The 19,496-nt window shown below is 41.5% G+C and overlaps 1 protein-coding gene across 1 annotated transcript in view; it reads left to right on the top strand.

The window, feature by feature from the left end:
* Positions 1-3,201: 3,201 nt before the first annotated feature.
* Positions 3,202-19,496, top strand: part of LOC122622221 (protein toll) — a 44,114-nt gene continuing 27,819 nt past the window's right edge. The window contains exon 1 of the mRNA XM_043800506.1: positions 3,202-3,625. The gene's annotated coding sequence lies outside the window, so the exon portion shown is untranslated. The remainder of the gene's footprint in view (positions 3,626-19,496) is intronic.

The raw sequence follows: 19,496 nt of genomic DNA, 5'->3' as shown, positions 1-19,496 counted from the left end.
AGCATATATTTAAATATGATGTTCTTAGAATAAACTATCTACTATCACATCATGAATGAAAAGCTTGTAATTAGGAACTTTCACTAGAACTGCGGGTAGGCTGCCCCGCTTTCTTGCAGTGCTTTTTCCCTTATGGGTTTACTCCAAGCCTTTGTTTGTTCCTCTCGGCATGTGCACGAGTGTTTGTCCAAAACTTGGTAACTTCTCCTCCGTCTTGCCATTTGCATTTCCCACGTTGTCAGCGGGGAAAACTCGGGCGCAGAACTGAGGAAAGCCAAAGTCAACGTCAAAGTTGAACGTGTCAGATACAATTCCATTGCCGGAGCAGAAGCTGAAGCTAAAGCTGGAGCTGTTGTATCTGCTGGGTTATATCTTGGCGTATTATTATTTTGGTTTTGGGCCAAAGAAGCTGCCAGCTGTTAATTGGAATTCGGACTGCTCTTGTTTTGGGTTTTGGGTGCCGCTGTCATCCCCGCTTACGCTGAAATTTGTACAATCTTTCTATTTGCCAGCGCTCAGCGCAGATCGAGGAACTCGGGAAACAGAAAGATAAATATACAAAATTAACACGTACTCAGGTGAAAATGAGCAGGTAGTTACCCATGCGATAGCAAGTGTGTGTTCCTGTGTGTGAAAGGACGTCTCACACACACACACCACACACACATGTGGCTACAGACCACCACTCGTTGAGCAAATAACCCTAATAAATAAGCCAAGTTAAACCGATTCGAGGGGCAAGAGGTAGGGGGAAGGGGGAAGGGGGACCAAGCCAAGATGTTCATGAAAAAAGTTAATTAAGGTGTTTGCCCCACAACAACAAGGCCGGGCATTATATGCTAGATATTTATCTCCCGGCGGGGGAAAATGGATCTGGTTGCATGCCTCAGAGTGTTTGCTTTTGAAATGTTTGTCATTATCGTCGTTAACTTTTTGATGAGTCGAACGTGTGTGATAAAAGTGTCACATGGATTGAAAAGAGCGCCGAGCGAAAGGAAAAGAAAAACTAATAACGCAGACGCGTCGGAATAAGTTTGTACGTGTGTGAGAAGATATATGTACATATGTATATTTATGTATGTGGGATGTATCTTTCGGATACCAATTGCCATTAGTTTATTGAGAATCTGAAATTTATGGCTCTGCGTGTCGTGGCCAACCACGCACAAATGGTCACAAATCTGGACCTGGGAACACATGTGGGCCTGCTTTCGGCTTTCGGCTGTCGGCTCTCCTCCGGCATCTGTGGCACGTACAAATTTCATTTGTTGCACTATTCATGTGCTTCCTTGATGAAAATGAAATCAAATTAAATTTTCGGCACAATTCAAAGTGAAATTTTGCAGCTACCATAAAACAAGGCAAATGAGGAATAAATCTCCCAAAGTGTACGGCTGTGTGTCCTGTGCGCTGTGTTTTCCCATGTGGGTACATTGAATGGGAAATGGTTGGAATTTCCTCTCGGTCAGAATTACATGCGCATATTTAGGTAATATCTTAGATACTTACAGCAAATCCTAGGTATTCCATATGAAAAACACGGGCAGTGTGGCAAATGTGTACTAAATTAATGTATCTGTTTTAGAGAAGTTGCTTTGTTTGCTTTTACGTTAAAGTTATTTGCTTGCAGCAAGGGAAAGAAAATAGTTGAAATATTCATTTTAGTTCTAATAAACGCAGTAATAAACAATACATTTGTTGCATTTGCAATATTTCAAAAAAATTTACCTCAATTCCGAAGAGCGCAGGTAATTACCTATTGGGAAATTCTTTAAAATATTGAAATGGAAACAAAACAAGGCAGCAATGAAAATTTTACACGAATTCAAAGATTATTCATAAGCATGTCCTTATTTTCCATACGCCGGGCATAATTACAGAAAACACAGTTGCAGAGGGATACGATTTCCATTTGCATTTCCCCCATTTCCCATCCCTGTCGCACTTCACACGCTGCTCCCCCGGGAGCTATGTCCCATCCCTGTCTCGCATTAACAGAACGCACTTCCACTTCATTTGAGTCGCAAACGGCAGAGCGAGAGGGGCGATGCTGTGGAAGTGTGCGTTTAATTGGCAACAGTCAGCAACAACAACCAGTCTGCTACGTGCTGGCAATTACATTTTACATTTTACTTAGAGAGGGACTAATCAACTAATAAATCCATAATCACTGTTATTACGTATGCTGCCTGAGATGCTTAAACTTCGAAGCTAACCGGTTGAACTTGGCTATCAAGAACTGAGAACTACTGTCCAACAACAACTGCCGGCTTTTCCCCCGAAAATGAAAACAAAACAGTAGAAGGCTCTCTCCCACTCTCTTTGCCACTTTCTCTTATACGCGTATACGAAGTACCTGTATTACAACTGTATTCCTCTCTCGCATGACTTTTATCGCATGCGATTTGCTTATAGCGCAACGACCACAGACACGAAGATTATTCGTGTGTCTCTCTCTTTTTCTCCCTCGCATCTGTACTTACGAACGGTATTTGTAGGGTAGAAGGACTTGCTCGATTTAATATGCCACTTGTCACACAATAGTTTAATCCAGATTAAATTTTTCCTGTCCAAAAATTAAGGTCAATCTACATAAAATCGTTTGAAAGCCCGATTTCTTATAAAATCACACATTGCCATTAAACTTTTATTTTTAAATAAAAATTCTTATCGGTACGTCAGGAATGTCAAAATGACATTCCAAAACTAGCATATTTTTCATACGCGTGCTTGTTATAATAAACTGATAATGTATCACTACGCAACAGCTCTTTAAAAATAATTTCAATTCTTTTTCAATGTTTAAAAAAGTAACAAAATGGGCTATTTAAAGTACTCCATTTTGGTATTTTACTTTGTTAAGTTACCATTAAATAATTTGTAATGCCATAAGGAAGTAAAGGTTGAGGCAGTTGAAACCAAACTGTGATAAAAAAGACACTTATGTATATATGTATACTGTGCCAAATAAAATAATATATTTAAATATAATATATTTAAAATGAAATAGTGTGATACAAAAACTAAGTAATTAATGTTTTTGATTTATTAGTCTATTGCACTTTTCTATAGCGAAGAGATCAAAGGGTATCTCTCTGGCGACTCCGCCAAATTTTCGTCTTTCCCTCCGCCGTAAGCGCTCCGTCAGCTCTTCAGCTCCCAGTTCTGCTTTCTTTCCGAGTCGAGTTTAGTTTGTTCCGAATCGCCGACGTGAACGCACGCTTGTCGCGCTTGAAGCAGTTGGATTTTGGATTTTCCCAGCCAGAGTCGCGCGTTCGTGTGTTGTGGGCCGCTTTTGTTTGTCTCTTTTTGTGGCCAGCGATTTGGCAACCGATGCGAATACGCCAAGTTGAGAGCAACGCAACGCAGCACAAAAGCCATAAAAACAAGAAACACAAGTCGCAATTAAATGCAAATGTGTGAAAGTGTAGCAAGCATTTAAACAAAAAAAAACGAAAAACCGCGGCTTCAAAGTGCGAACAAGCGCGAACAGAGAAGCTAAACAACAGTGCCAGTGCGTGATTGTTCGTGCCAGCATAAGAAAAGCCAAATAAATATTAATATTTGCCCAAGAGATCGGTGCGGAGCAGCTAACCTCACATTTAATAAAACACGTATTAAAACGGTAAGTATTTACGTCTTTTCTTGTTCAGTTATTACACTTTGAACCGTGCCATCTCGCTCTGTCTCGTTATCTCCCATTCGATTTTGCTTTGTGCTAAGCTTCGCTTGGCGCGCGCTAAGCTCGGCTATCTCTTTCCCACTCGCTGATCAGTCCAATTCGCCTATAATTGCACAGGAAAAAATATATCTAATTGACTGCTCATTGATGGCAATTGGTTGGCATTTTGTGGCAATTTTGACCACAGAAAGATAAAGTCAATTTGAAGTACATTTAAAAGAAGCTAAAAAATATTAAAAAATATCTTTAAAATCATAGATGCACCAATATTATCAATAAGGATCGTTAAACTGTTTTTTTCCTGTGCATATAAGCGATGAATAGCAGTTACAGCAATTGTTACCGTTGCACAATTTTCCCCAGTGTTTGTGTGTGTCACACTCTTGTGGTCCACAATTTCCGAGGTTTTTCTCGACACTTTCCGGGGAAATGTGCAAAATGCTGCAGTGCAGCAGCAAGTGCTCCTCGGCCTTGGGGAGTGCTTTCCGTTTTGGCCAACCCATGAACCAAGAAAAAAAAAGAAAACAAAGGCACACGCACTTGGCTCAAAGCTCACGAGCCAGCATATTAACAGTCAAAATTTTGGCCAAAAACCAGTTTGGAATCGACGCAAACAGACACAACAAAAGTTCATTTACTACCAAAGAAAGCTTCGCTCAACAGGTTTTCATTGCGGGGACTTTTATTTGTAAATACTAAAGGTGGGAATTTCTGGGCGATGCAGTTTGGCTTTGTGCAATTAAACGAACATGATTTAGCCAATTATTTATAGAACCTTTTGGTTGAAAGCAAACAAAGTTTCCTGTTAGCTGGAAATTCCATGCGGCAGAAGGGCTGGTGGTTTTAAGTCGGGTTTGATAGGGGGAAATATGTATACTGATTGCCTTTGTTGAATTAAATAACGCAAATTTATACAGAACTCATCGAACAAAGGGAAATGAAATTCATGATTCGGGAGAACTTCCATGATATATGTTAAACGTATCAATGATGTGACATGTACCCGTTCCCAGACCGACAATTCACTAATCATTACGTTTCTTATCTTCAATAATCCCAAAATTACCCTAATACTTATAGAGTGTCTTTTTCACCCTGATCTTCATTAACAAATAAGTATTTGATAAGAAATGGCGAAACCAAATTATTTATTAATTCCAAGTAAAACTCGCAATTTCTTCTGACCCTATGACCCTCCTGCTTTTAGTTGATTCCGTCTTTTCCTGTTTTTTCCATGTGCACCCATCTCTTCTTAGTTGATACCCGTTGGGCACTACCTATATAAGCAAAACCCCAAGATTATCAAAAGTTCAACGATTATCGCTCAGCTCATTATAGCTGCTTCAGAACATTCAAGAACAATGTTTTAACAATAAGTGTGCAAAATTTATAAATATTGGTTGTACTTTTCCCGAAAGTAAACCTCCTGCCATTGAACTCCTTTCGCCTGCGGGTTTTCCGAATAATTGTTGCCTGGATTTGGGTTAAGATTTTTCCTCAAAGGCACAGAAGCTTTCAAAGCGGCTATAACAATGGCGGCAAACTGAAAAAAATGTGAGTCTTCGTCTGTGAAGGTAAAACTGCGGAAGTCATTTAACAGTCTACTTAACTTCTGCCAAAAACACGAAAAAAATGAAGTGGAAAACGGCAAACTGCAAACGTTCAAGATGCTCCGCTTGGCTCTTTGGTCTTGGCCACGTTAGAAAGTAGCTGTAATTGTGGCTCCGTTATTGTTATAGCCAAACCGCCACTAGTTCAACTGCGGGCGGTAAAAGTTGCCCAAAATGAATTGTCATACATAAATATTTCTGCACTGCCTGACAATGAGAAACTCATTTAAGATTCATTGTACTCGCTTTTTTAGTCGTTTGTTTTTTTTCTTTCGTGTTCCTCTCAGTTTTTGAGGGCGTTTGTGTCCACTCGGTTGATAACAATATTCAAAGCTGACTCCGCCGCTTTGGTTTTTACATCTGCCAAGTGTTTTTTAGCTTTCTGCTATTTCACTCTTTGTTATTGGCGACTTGTGTTGATAATTAGCACGTCGGCTTTCAGCGTTTCTATGACTGGCGGTTGGTCCGCTCAGCGGAATGAGTCAGCCTCCTAAGCTGAAAAGAGCGTTACGATCGATCCACCATATGTCTTACTCTACCGGTCTCAGAACGGCGGGCGGTTAAACCCAAAGTCAAACCAGATCGGTGACGTAAATGGGAGACCGCTACACGGAAATATCTACTATTGAAATGATAACAGTAATGCAATTGAATTATATAATATTTTCTTATATCAAGTATGTCTGCTTTGCATGTTAGTATTATGTCTTATAAATAGATTATTCAAGTAAATGTAATATTATCATAGCCAGACTATATATATCAGCTTTTTTAACATCCGATTTCTTTCCGTGTCCCTTCAACGTGTGAGGTGTTTTACTCTCCAATCAGATTGAAACGAGATAGACCTGCCTGGCCAGTCAGAGGGCTTATTGCGTTGCATTCAATTAATTAATTCCAATTTTATTGCTTCAGCTGACCATAAAAATCGTGAGTGGAGGAAGAAGCATAAGTTCCCCACTGCGACATTCTTTTGGTGAAGGGAAATGAAGTCGTTGCACTTGCTTTCACCCTAATGCCTTCATCAGCTGCACAAACGAAAAATCTCATTAATTTTCCACTGTCTGTCTATCTTTGGGTTATCTCTCTATTGTTTGTCCCCGCCCGTGTGCCCTTTATCGTTTTAGTTTTCCTACCTGCGTGCAGGAGTTTTCCTTCGTGAGGTTTTTGATGGCGACATGTTTTCTGATCCGTGTCCTGTGCTCCGGTCTAGTTCACTAGATGGAGTTGGCTAATCGATTTCCATAATCAAACAGATGGCGCCAGAATGAGAGTGAGACATACCAAATGAAGCCGAGTAAATGTTGATATAATAAACCCCGTGGCAGGGCCAATTAGGCCTTACTCCTCACCTGTGACACAGCCACATATTTTCTCATTTGAATAAAGAAACACGACCACAGCAGGGGAAACATTAGACGCGCCTAAACGTGGAAATTAGCGGCCACAGAAAACGGAACGAGAAAAAATTCCTGAAAAAAATAAACATACCGAAGAAGAGAAATTTAATTAAAGCCGCATAGAAAAAATGCATAAATTTAGTCACCCAAAAACACCCACCTGGCATGTAATATTCGTAACCTCATTGCGGCGGCAGGGGAAAGGCGGTGTAATTTTCACGGTCCCCGATCTGCAGCTTTTCACCAACTTGGCGGGTCAGTCCGGCACAATGATTAGGGTCAGCGTGGGGCGGAAAACTCCTGCCACCCAGCTGGAAAAGGAAAGGCAACAGCAACAGCAACAGCAGAGGCATCAGCATCAGCAGCAGGTTGCCAACAATTTTTGCTTATAATTTTCCGTTTTTCATCCTCCTTTTTCTTTTGCCCCGCTTTGTTCTGGCCGAGATAAAAGCATTTGTCATTAGCATAAAATGTTCTGGCTCAGGTTTTGATCTGGAGTTTGGCCCAAAAAAAACAAAAAAAAGTAAAAAATGGTAAGAATATTTGAACTTCATTAGTGGGCCAGGGAGCCCAAATGGGCACTTGGCTATAATTAAAATTTAAGCTAATTTTAATGCTCGGCAAAGCGGGCAAAGGCAAGTAGGACAGTAAGTCAGCAACAATTTGGGCCAGATATTAAAAATACCTCAAATGGTGAATGTCCAACGCTTGATTTAGCTTTAAGAATGGAACACGAAACCCAAAGTGAAAGATAATGGATTGGGTAAATGGGAAAACCTACGCTTTTCCATTGATGGGCAGTCAATGATAAGAAATGCCCACGCAACAACAAAAACAGGAAGACCCGTTTGTTGTAGGTGCCAGTAAAAGGCGATCGAGTCATCATGCCTCGCCGAGCACCCTTGGTAGTGGTAGTACCCTTGTAAAACGTCTCAAGATTTAAGTAGCTGATAAGGCCAAAATATACTTAGATGGCCAAGATGCCACGATAACACCACTCCCAAGGGCCAACACTCAACACTTTGCGTGGATGGTATGCAATTTAAGGTACTTCTGCTCCGACGACTGCTACCAACGTTAATGATTGATATCCGGCCGGCCATTCGGCCTGGGAAAATGTTTGAGCACACACAAATACACCCCATTGCCTTGACATGATCCCCAATAACCGAAAATGTCAGGAGCCAGCCCCTCGAATTTACATCAATGGCATATCTCTTGAAAATTTAATAGCACATTAAGGGCGGACAAGGACTAACATTTGCATTCCTAATGAGACTCCCGCCACGCACACACAAACCCATACACACACCCAATCCATATCCGTATCCGTATCCACGTCCATGTCGAAACTGCAATTGGTGGGGACAGTCGGAATTATATAGCAATCAGTCGCGGACTGAAATGTGTCAATATGTTGCAGACAGAGGGGCACGTGGCGTGGCATGGTATCGGTATGTCTGCAATTTTTATGCAGGCTCTATAAACAATTCACTTCATCCAGCAAAATCGGCGCAAGACTGATGGCCAGGGCACATGTAAATCAATACACAAACAAATTATAAATGCAAACAGAGACGGCACCCAGATGGGGCAAATGGTGAAATGGGGAAATGGGCCAGACGACAGGAGCGAAATGTCCGACTGTTTGCACAGATTGACGCCATTAAAATCAACATATGACAGTTTTTTTTGTGGACCCATACGAATGGGAATACGACATATACATCAGTAACATATATGTATGTATGTATAAATCGAGGCCACCTTTTAGATGAAAGTCAATGATAATCGGCCAGTGACGAGCCGAACCCACCACAATCAGAACTAAAAGAAAAAACAACACAAAACCCAGACACGAAGCCAAATCTGAGCTGGACTCTTGCATGTTTTAAGCTGCCCGCTGTGCGGATCCACATAAGAGGTCGTAAAAAACAGAGTGTCATAAACATAAAATTGATTTTGATTCTTTCCTTGTCCACCGCTATCTTTAGGGTCTTTTCCACTCACTCTCCACTCCCCCTCCCATTGTATGGTAAAAATCTGTTTGTGGGACAGCTTGGGGAGTGCTTAATTTTTAATCGAGTCGCGTGGGCAGACCTTCACAAGGGGCCCCTATTTAATATTGATTTCAGATGCCGAATCTAGCATTCCAGTAGTACACATTAATTACTGTTATTATTAGGACACTGCGCATTAATTATGAACGAGCCGGCGTAGATTATATCACAAGTGTCTGAACGCCCGCTGTCCAGGGGCATAACCATAGTCATACTTTTTAATGGCCCATAAACCTGAAGGGCCAGAGAACATTATTGATATTCCCAGTGTGTAGCACACATGTATGCCTAATTTATGGCCCAGTCAGCACAGAAAGTTTAACGAACCTGCAGCTTAAAATCGTAACTTCTATGGCTCCCGCCCATGATGATGATGGTACGCCTATCTGGCTCGCAACAGGCGAGTTATTAAAACTGACAAGTAAGTCTGAGAGCCGCCGCCGTCACACAAATAAGCGAAGCTAAAGTCAAGACCCCAAATTGAAACTCGAAAATGTATTGCCAGACACCATACAGTGCGTCACGCGTTGTTAAGGCAAGAGGAGCCGCACAGCAAGTTGCTTTACACAAAAATAGCGTAGCGTAAACGCAAATAATGTGGTCTCATGGTGAGGTAATCAACACGGAGAAAGTACAAATATTATTTGCAAAAAATAAATAAATGAATATAAAGTCAGTGGAAAACGAAAAGGTTATTTATTGTTGTTGTTTCAAAAACGTGTAAAAACAAAAATATATTCATCATGAACTTTTAGACATGAAAATATAATGGTTTCCGTCTTATAAATTGCTTAAAAATATTATAGTGTATATTCTCCAGAATATATATACTTCTTCAGAGTACCTATAACCCCGAAACGCACTGTACTTTGAGCCAGGCTTAAACAAATGCCATTAGGAAATGACTGCGGCTTACTCACACATAACGGGGTCCTCTTCGGTTGTTTACGTCGTGATTGCCGCGTTGTGGCAACACCTTTGATGCGGCTGCGCATGCGCCGTGAAAAACTCGCGAGGAATGCATTTTCCAATAATTTAGTTAGCGCGATAAAGTGGGAGATGGAAATTGAGGGGGCCCACTTGCACCTAATGCGATTCTGTGGCCGACCAAATTACTGATGGATCGGATCTACCTCGATTATGTTAATCGAGGAGGGAACCTAGCGTGGGAATCTGGCCCATCAGTGCCTTACAGCTGAGATTTCCACGTAAGCCGCTTAAGCCGAAGGAGCAGTGGGATGGATGTGATTTCTTCTTTCGCCGCCATCGCCACTGGCAAACAGACGAGTCCAATTTTGGGCTCTGAGCCATTTGACAAATAAGACTTTTCATGTCGACATCACCAGCAGCAGCAGCAGCAGCAGCGCTGTGGCAGCGTTTCGTTTCGTTTTGTAATTATTTTGCCAAGCAGCAAAATGAAAAGGAAAATTCTGTTTTCATGAAAACTGTCAGAGGCCAAAACTAAAAGCAGACACAAGATAAATAAAGCAATGCTTATTGCTGTCCTTTGGCTGTGTGTTTGTCATGAAAACAGGACCAAACAAAAAGCAAAACAAAAGCAAAAGCAAAAAACCAAAACGAAAACGAAAAAAACAGAAGGCTGGCAAAAGAAAATGAAGCTCTAGAGAAAACTTTCATCGTTTGGTCGAGAAAATTAATTAAAAGATAATGACGAATTCGCTGTTTGAGTTCTAAACACATACATACACACAGAGAGACAGAGAGAGATATTTTGTCAGAAAGCAATTAGAAGCGGCAACCAATTATGCGAAATAGTTTACCCAGGCAAATGCCCCTTAAACTCTGGGTTCTTTGGGGTCCTGGAGTGCTGGAGTCCTGGAGTCCTGGGGTCCTGGGGTTCTGGGGCTTTGGCCTATCCCCCAATCGGTCTTATCCGTGTCAGCCCGCCCAAGTCACCCTGATGACCTGTTTGCATGTCTGCCACTTTGCCTGTCGACACTGACGCGCTGCCATGCTAAATATTGATCAATTATGTCGGTCCTGTGGGTAAACTTGGCAATTTGAGCTGTCCCTGGCAAATGCATTCACACAATCCATCAAGCGAGTTTGCTCTAATCCAGTACATTATATTCTTCCTTCTTTTTTTTATTTGCAGGTAAGCAGAAGCACTGGGAAGCTTTAAATATCCGAAACTGGGTCCATTCTTTATTTGCCCCTCCTTTGAGTGAGTATCCAAGGATTTATTTTGAAGTTGCTTCGTTTCCTGCCTGTTCAAACGAATGGAATTTGCTTTGTTTATCGCATTTCAATTGTCTGCAAATCGCTCTATTTATGAGAACCCAAGCATAAGCTGGTCATGAATCTGTGTGAACACAAAACTTTCCCACACAAATTCGACCTGTCATCCAGGGGGCATGGTTTCGCCGGCTGGCAGGCTTTGGCCGCAGGATAAGTGCATAAATATATAAATGAATATTTAAAAAGCTTTTCAAGTATTATTTAAATACGCCATCTAAGTCCCCCCAGGGCTCTCAGTCGATTGTACATATGGGTGCCCTGGCAAGCTCTGGATGTTGCGAATTAACATCTGAATGTTTGCCCCAAGCGCACTACATTCAAATGTTTGCCGGGCATTTAAGTAACGTCGAGCTAAAAACTTCCTCTGACATTCATTTCTTTCATGGGAGGCTGGAAGCGCTTTTTGTGTTGTTGCGGCTGGCGGATAAGCAGATAAGCCAAGTTAAGGGGATTTTCATGAAGATACAGAGGCAATACGGAAATTTCACGCCTCAACAGAATATCGATTAGAATTGTTCAATTTCAATTATCATCTAGGCACAGGGGGAGGGGGAGGTTGGCGCACGGAAAATGAAAAGATTTTCCCCAGATGATGACAACGATAATGAGCATTGGGCGGGCATTTTCGGACGGGGCCCATTCGAGCGGGAAACATGGAAAACGTGAAACGTGAATTGCATAAAATTTAACACTAAATAGCGCCCCAAAACAAAAAGTGCTGACTTTCAGTGGGGAGTCTCAAATTGGGATTCTCGAGCGCGCGCCCCTTCTGTCGATTGATGCGCCAATAAAATGAAATAAAACAAAATTAATGAGCAGCCGTTCGTGCTGAGCCAGCACAGCATTGGAAAATTGCGCAAAATAAATTAAATTAAGCGTTTGTTTCCCAGGATTTTTCGTTCAAAATCGAATTGCGCCGAGTCGCGTCGAGTCGAGTCGAGCCGAAGATGTATGGCATTTTAAAAAGTTTTAGCCCAATTTAGCGCAGTTGATTGTAAATAAGTACCTACATATATATACATATATATATGTACGTACCTACTCACAGCATCTCAAAGACGACATCTTCAAAAGCAAAGCAAATCGAAAATCGTGACAGGAATGCATGAGAGCCGACTTTCCCAGGGGCAACTGATTTGGCGACTGCTCCGGACTGGCCCTTTTTCACTCCGGCTTATTTATCCTTAGATCGCCTTAATTGCAGCACACAACGGCACACATTTGATTCAATCAAACACAGTCATTGATTTTGTGTCTTATTATTGCGCCTTTCGCTTACATTTTTTTTGCAATGACTTCTTCGTATAATTGAAATTGCTTTTACTTTTCTCCTCGATTCCTTTTTTTCGTGAAGGGGAGTGGGGGGGAGAGGTCGATCTGGCTTGAAAATTTATTTAAAGCGAAAGCATTTTCAATTAATTTTCCAGCAGCGGTTTTGGTGCCAGCCGACAACACCGCAAAACAGCCGCAAAGAATTTTATTTATTTATATTGAGCTCGCTGGAGCAAAAGTGTCAAAGGACGCAGGACGCAGGACGTAGGATGCGGGACGCAGGGATTGAGGACCCCTCGGAGTCCTTTCCTTTTTGCTTTTCATGTAGATTTTATTTGCGACAAGCAGCCGCGAGTCAACAAACATAAGCACACACCCATACCCACACCCACACCCACAGCCATACCCATACCCATACTCAGGCCAAGAAATTGAATTTTACATGTATTTTTAATATTTACCAAGCGGCAGCAGCCCAGCAACAACAATAAAAACCGAAAGCGACTTGTTTGTCTTGTTTTTGCGCCCCAAAGGCAGCTTCAGTTTTTGATGTATGAATACCCTTGTTCCAGGACCCCGGGTCCTGAAACTTGCTGTTGGAGTTTACGTTTAAGGGGTAACACAGCTGCAGGTTTTATTTTTTAAGTATAACTTTTTATTATTCTTTCCGATTTCCTGCGGGCACTCTGTGTGTGTGTGTGTGTGTGCAATGTACATTTGTTGGTTACTTTGTTCAAACTTTGTTCAATCGATAGTATTAAATATTCTAAAAAATGTAGGTTGGCTTCAGTGAGCAATTTACTATCGCGAAGGCAAAACTTAAAACAATTTTATTTTCAGTTATTTTAGTTAAATGAATTCAGTTCTAAGGCTTTTTTCTTGAGAATTTGCCTATTTTCCAAAGGATACTCCTCATTCGAGGCTATGCTGGCAGTTAGCAGCCTCATCTGCATCCTTTTCACCGCCGAGAAGCAAAAAATGAAGACAAAACATATTGAATTTCACCGCTGTCTGTCGCTTCTTTGCCGCTTGGCCCGCGCTTTGTTATCATATTTTTTTTTGGGGTCCCACTTGCCATAATAAAATGGAAAATATTTGTTAACGTTTTTATGCAAATCAATGACGCTGGCTGCGCACTAAGCAAGCGGCATTGCCACAGAGGAGATGCGGGCAAGATGGAGGCCCAAAAAAAAGTGGGGGGCTGTGCGAATTTATAATAAAATTTTGACATGGCGACAGAACAACTTGACAGCCATAAAACATCAAAAAGTTATCGCTCCATCGCCATCGCCATCCGCATCCCGAGTCCCGAGTCCTGAATCCTGAATCCCTCTGCATCAGCCGCGGGCGGATGGGATGGACATGTGTCCTGGCTCCTTGGAGCAAACCGTTTTCTTACAAGTATTTTCTGCTGGTGCCGTTCGTAAATTTAAAATCAAGAAAATGCGGGAATTACGTTTGTTTCTCCCTTCTTGGCTCTTCACGGTTTTTTTTTTGGTTTTTTTTGTTTTTTTTTGTTCTTGCGCTGTGTAGCCCTTGTTTTCATCATCAGCAGTGAAATGCATAAAGTTTTTCGCAAAAGTTGTTGGTCTGGATTTGTTTGTCGCAAAGGGTCGAGAATGGATGGCAGTGAATGGAAGTGAATGCCAGTGGAGTGGAGTGGCGTGGAGTGGAGTGGGATCGAACAAGGAATGGGTAGAGCCGAAGGATCTGGAGATTGTGAAAGTTTACCCCGCTGTTCGCTGGGATTTTCCAGGGGTATTAGCGTTGTTAGCCCCACGTTTTGCCTGTGTTATACTTGATTTCGCCTTCCTTTGCCCTGGTCCCTTTCCCAATTTCGAGTACCCTCTCTCTCTCTCAACTTTCTTGGTACTTTTCTTTTTCCCACAGTTGACTTGACTTGACTTTGCCTTTGGCCCTGGCGTGAAATTTGCCATGGTGCGTATGTGCGTTTTTGGGGCAAGAGATTTGTCAGCGCAAGTCAGAAAGGCTCGGCAATCTTTTTCTTGCGGTTAGAGGCGAAACCAATTTGTAGATTTGAAAAGTTTCTCTTGAAAACCGTTAACAGGACACTTTGAATATTACAAGAATGAGGGGATGAGAGTCCTTCCCGACATCTTGGCACTTTTTTTATGCTTTTTTTTGTTGGTGGCACTCTGCGGCGGGAAGGACAAGCGAATAAGTTGGCAGGCAGCTGACACAGAACGAGAAGTTCGCTTTTATTAGCTGCGAGAGACCCTTCAAGTATCTGGTAATAAGTTTTCAAGATTTTCCCTGATAACCAAGAAAATGGAGATGGACTTTTACTCCCGGATTCCTGCATTCCTTTGTGACCCAGTCGCTTGGGACCTTTTGCAATACTCCATGCTCGCATTCTTACCATGCCCCTTCAAACGAGGCAAATATAAATTCCGAGATTAAAATCTATATGGTGTGCATATTTCGCGCACCTTGACTTGTTTGTTTTTTTACCGAGCATAAAGCACCTATGCCTCTTTCACTTTCAATAAAAAAGCATAATTCTGGTTTTACAACGCGAGGCCGCCAAGGATAATGCCTTGAATCGCCATACCAACAACGCACAGCGACTCTGATGGCAAACACATATCCTCGTCCAACTGTTTGCATGTGCGAGTGTGATAAAGGGGATTTAAGATTCAGCGAACGATAAACTGCGGTAAAAGGTGTCTCTCATTCCGGGCACCAAGGATCCGGATCTGTATCCTGCGGCCGTGTTTTTGCTGATAGCCAAAATCTTGCGCATTGAAAACATGATTTTTAACTGGCAGAGCTGAAAGGCGAATACGACAGCCTTGCCTGTACCTTCGTGTGTGAGAAGGCTGTTTGCATGGTGCACAAATGAAATGAGATTTCCCAGCAGAGATAGAAATACTTACTCACTTACAGATGGAGAAACGCTGTTGTACTTACTCATACTTCCTATATTTAAATGTTTACTTCCGATTAAAAGTTCTCAATTACTCAAGTTGATAAATACAATCTTGAATGAAAGCATCTTAAGTATTTGCGTGCTGCCGTAATATTAAGTAATATAATATAATTCTCATCATATTTCTCTCTGTGCACAGGCACGCACACAAACGCGGAGGCAGTCTAACGCACACACATTCAAAGCAATATACGTGTTCCCATTCAGGTGGAGCATATGAGAAATTCTCAATTTGAATGCAAACATGTTGGATTATTATGATTTTCTTCCTACCGTTGGCAGTTTTTCTTGTTAGTTTGCTTGCTGGCTGGCTGCCTGGCTGGCTTTTTTTGTGCTCCCAATGTGTGGTGGATCCTAAGCCCCAACTGCTGGATATTTTCTGTGTGCGGAATGCCTTTGCTAGCAGCAATCTCTTTTTTGCACCGTGCTGTGTGACAAGTATTAAGTGCAATCAAAAGAAGATTTACAAGCGTCATGAATGAAATATTTGCACCACATATGGCCGCACACACGAGCGATTCACAGATTGTATCTCTGTTTCTATCTGCAGCCGCATCTGCAAAAGTATCTGCACTTGCGCATAAAAAACCCATTGGACGTGGCTTCATATTTATGGTTGCCCAGCACATTATTCCAAAAACCAAACACTTTGTCTATCTTGATCAGTCGCAGGCGGCTTTAATTATTGATTATGACACAGAAAACCAGACAGCTGGAGGCAGCTGCGGGGGATATAGAAGTCAGGAGGGGTCAACTGGCAAAGTGAAAGGATGCGACATCGAGTTGTGGCAGCAAAAAACTCGCAAATAAATTTGTAGCTCTTTGGTACGTGAAAGCGTGGCTTTTGGCCGCTTGCTTGTTTGGGGTTTCGTTACATTTTCCCAGGCGGCGGTAGTCGCATGACTTTTGAATAACCTTTCCCACAATTGTTTGCGCTTGTTGTGCACCAAATTGCACATACAATTGCCGTAGACTCACTGGATTCGCAGCTTCAGATACGGGATTTACGTATGTAGCTTGTATTCGAGCCACAGTTGATTGGCGCAACTCGCTATCACATATTCGCATATTCATGATGACACACACATATGTACATATGTGCATGCATAACTAAGCAATCCAGTTGGCAAACTGAAGTTCGCCTCCATGATTTAGCAATTGAGACGACTGCGATGATGACGACGACGAGCCACGATTAAGATGCGCCATCTGGCTGGATTACATTGAATTGAGTTTGGGGGCCATAATTAATGGCTTTCCAATTCACAGGGACTCGCAGCAGCCGTAAGCAGTATGGCTTAAAAGTCGATATCCACCCGAGCCTTTGATGTAATACGAGTACAATGCGCGCCTCTCGCTTTTGACACTCCCCAAAAATTAATGATCTGGCAAGCCGCAAAAACCAAGCGAATTCGAGTGTGGCTCTGGATGGCAGTTAATAAACGAGCACCAACCAACGCTCATGAGTGGCGGCTCTTCTGGTTTCACTTGGGTTTTAGCTTTTGCAGCAGATTGTTCACTTTGAGTGGCACTTCTTTAATTAATAATCCATTGCCTGCTGATAACGAAGAGTGCCTTATTAGCATGAAACAAAAATCCAAGGCCGAGATGCTAGATTTTTAAGTTGAGTTATATTATAGTGCTTTATGAGTTCTTACAAATATTTAAATGTTTAAACTCTTAAATATATTTTATATTTATTGTACACATATGTACTCGTAATCTTTACTTGCTTTCGATAACGATTCTTGATATCGAGCTGTCAATGTTTCAATGCCGTTAAGAGTTCGACTTGAGCTTGAGCAGGCATTTAGAAAGCGATTTGTTCAAACATTTTTTCGGGCACTTATCGGAAGTTAATGGCTGCGCTGATAATTCCCCAAATTGCCTCTCTTGTCTTTAGAGCATAATTTACGCATCGTCGCTGGCGAAATTATGTGTAATATGTATATGTATATACGAGTACTATGTGTGCGTCAGCTGGCATGTGAGTGGCTCGTAAAATGGACGCCAGCAAAAAAAAAAATTTTGGGCTCGAAACGGCAGTAAAAATCGATGCAGGCCAGATATACACCGCTGGCATATATGGCACTTTGTATGTGGGTATTTTGCAGAAATTTAAAGCGTGTTCGTTCGGACGAAGACCGGCGCAAAATAATATGCTAAGGTTTAAGGTAAAATGCGGAGCGCACGGCTGTGGCAAACAAACATTGCGCATACGCCGTGTTAATTTGCATTGTTATCAGACGCCGCCACTGCGGTTCGCTGATGCGCATCCTTAGCGGCATGGCCACGTCCTCACTGCCACAACGTCTCGCCTCTCCCCTCTACTCCACTCTACTCCACTCCACACCACGTGGCGTATGCGTAACTCCATACACGTCGGTTTGTTTTTATGCCATATGCGTATGTGTATGTGTATGCGTTATTAAATTTATTTGACTTGACGTGCTCATACACACACACACACAACATACACTCCCGCACACAGAGAAGAAGGCAACAGCAGCAGAGTAGAAAATGAAATGAGGATGAGGATGCGGAAATGGCTACACAAACATCGGCAACGGACGAAACAGACGGAAGTTGCGTTACGGATTCCAAGGTTTCGGATTCCAAGTTTTGCGGCTGCTGGTGGCTATGCAACTGCCCCAACTGTGCTGCCTGCCTTATCGTACATTTCTCATTCTCATTTAATATTTAAATTGCTTGTGGTTAAAATATCTCATGTGCTCTTGTGGCAATTTATATTTTAAATTATTAATTCTGCCTTATTACGTTACAACCTTTTTTGCTCTCCCCCAATTCTCTTTACCATTTTGCCAGCTCAATTTCAAGCTCGACTTCATATTTATTCAAAAACATACGCCAAGCATACATCCCATATCCATGCCCATGCTCAAGCATCAGGTCACATGACTTAGATATTTTTTGGATGGGGGGTGGATTTGCTTTTGGGTTCGCAATTGAATTTGGTCTCTCGTTGGATTTTCTATTTGCATTTCAAAAGGAATTTTCAATTAAAATGTCAACATAATTTAGAATTATTTCTCGTATCTATGCCACTCGCTCATGTAAATGGGGATCTAGGCTGGATAATTTAATTTTAACTTGTTTTCTATTCTTTCAAGGAGATTCGTAATTGCCTTGGAGCAAAACTAAAATTGCATGTTGTGTAAACAAGAAAAATAACAGAATTACTTCTCAGTATTTGCATGTATCTTAAACGTTTCTTTCGCATTTTATTGCCTTCGATTTTTGCCGTAGCTTATTCCAAGTCAGCTTACTTCGCTACAAAGCCAATACTTATTTCTTATCTATTATTTTTATGTTTGCTCTCAAAATTGTAAAACCTGTACTCTTTGAACTTCAAAAGTATATGTGTATTTGTGTTCAGTTGTATTCAACACGAGCCTTTGATTTATATTTTCTTACCGATAACCCATGCTTGATTATATAAATATCGGTTAAATTCTTTTTTATCATTCTTGTGTACTCTTCCTCTGTATATGGATGTAAAAGCACTCTTTGATATTCATTTAAACTGAATAAAGGCAGATAAGAAGTGGCTGCTGCCATGTACAACTCAGCTGCTCTGACTATCAGTCTGAAATCCCCGCAACCCCCTCACGACTACATCCATATCGTTCTTTGTGCCTGATGGGTATTAAAAACAAATACATTTTATTCATGGCGGCATGTCAAAAGTTTTCGGGGAATATTTATTTCACAGTGGCTCGTATTAATGCCGTACATACCGTCGTTCTCAATGCTTTTGCATCCAGCATTTTTTCTCTGTTGATGGAAAAGTTTTTTGAGTCGCATGTGAATTTTATATCCTTTATTTACGCATAACTTTTCCTCACGCGTTGCGCAACAAAAGTTTGTAAAACCGCAGAAATGCAATTCGCAGAAGTTGCGCGTTACTAGAATGGCTGATGCAAATGAAACTTTAATTTGTATTCATATATAAAGCATATTTTCTGTTTTATAGTTTTTCATAAGCTGAACTCCACAAAATGGTCAACACGTCAAGTCTATGGGTTTTGTTATTTAAGCAGATAAACACGCTAATTGGTTGGCATTACTTTAAGCTGCTTTCGTATGTTGCCTTATACCAATTTGGCATTAGAGCTCATCAAATGCTTATCTGCTATCAGCACCCAGCCAACTGCTAAAAGCTACAGATCCTGGCCACGCATTAGGATACCCAGGCTCACGTACACAAAAAATAAATGGAAGCCTTAATAAAAAAGGAAATGT

This window comes from Drosophila teissieri, chromosome 3R (genome assembly GCF_016746235.2).
Source record: "Drosophila teissieri strain GT53w chromosome 3R, Prin_Dtei_1.1, whole genome shotgun sequence".
Taxonomy (NCBI): Eukaryota; Metazoa; Arthropoda; class Insecta; order Diptera; family Drosophilidae; genus Drosophila; species Drosophila teissieri.
Note: the sequence above shows the minus strand (reverse complement) of the source record. Positions and strands in the feature narration are given on the sequence as shown.